Genomic DNA, 1,013 nt, shown 5'->3' with positions numbered 1-1,013 from the left:
TAAGGCTCATCTTGAAACCAGGCCGTGCTGAAGGTTAGCCCACTTTCTGCTGGAATCCTCCTCATGCTGCTGTTTTACTTCTGTTACCCGTTTCCACACTCGGCCTGGTCCCCACCACCAGACTAACAGTTGACATGAACTAGGCTTAGGCTTTAGAAGGTTTGATTACACCTTTAAAGGTCTGATTCTGTCCGGATGGCGTAGTTTCACAGTGAGTCTTAAACCACTGAGCACAGGCCCGACAGACAGTGCTCAGTAAATTTTAGCTTTCCTTCTTAATTATAAACCGCTCGGACAAGAATGTGAGGAGTTTTCTTAGCTTACACTCAGCATACCTAATCTCTCAAGGTCACGTTACTGAACAACCTGCACAGCAGGGACGCTCTGCCCCACTTTTTCCTGTGCTTTTGGGCATCTGCATGAGGCTGTGGAGACTGCCTTAATTTAAGACTCCCCGAGAAGTAACGTGATGGTGTTAGGATAAAACACAACAGGATCTTTTCAAAGAAGTTTGAAGTATTGGGTATCACTAGCAAAATTTTAAACTTGTCAAGGGCTTTATTATTTTATCCACGTATCCACTTGCACTGCACCGAGCCACAGAGATCGAGCAGAGGAGGACTGATGACAGTTAACACATGTGTCATCTGGACTGTATTTTTAAGTCTGCTTTTGCCCAATCACCGAGTGTGCTTTCAATCGGCAGCCAAAACATTTTGTACCAAAGTGGTCTGATATGGGCTAGATGCTCTAGCTACCAAATCCAGAGTGCCTGTCCTGTAGGAACTTTAAGTGATTTAGAGCTTTAAAAAATATAATCACTTCTCGATACAAAACAAGAAGATTAATAGGAATTCAACTTCATGCAACTTGAATTTTAAGAAATACATTGCTATTTCTTAAGATTTAAATGTAATACAGGTACTGTTTTGCTTATCTAGATTGTTCAGCTAGACTGTGAAATATAACCACCACTTTGAATACTTTCCTAAGGGAAAAATATTGCTCAAACT

This window comes from Propithecus coquereli, unplaced genomic scaffold, assembly GCF_000956105.1.
Source record: "Propithecus coquereli isolate 6110/MARCELLA unplaced genomic scaffold, Pcoq_1.0 Scaffold370, whole genome shotgun sequence".
Classification (NCBI taxonomy): Eukaryota; Metazoa; Chordata; class Mammalia; order Primates; family Indriidae; genus Propithecus; species Propithecus coquereli.
This window is presented reverse-complemented; position numbering follows the sequence as displayed.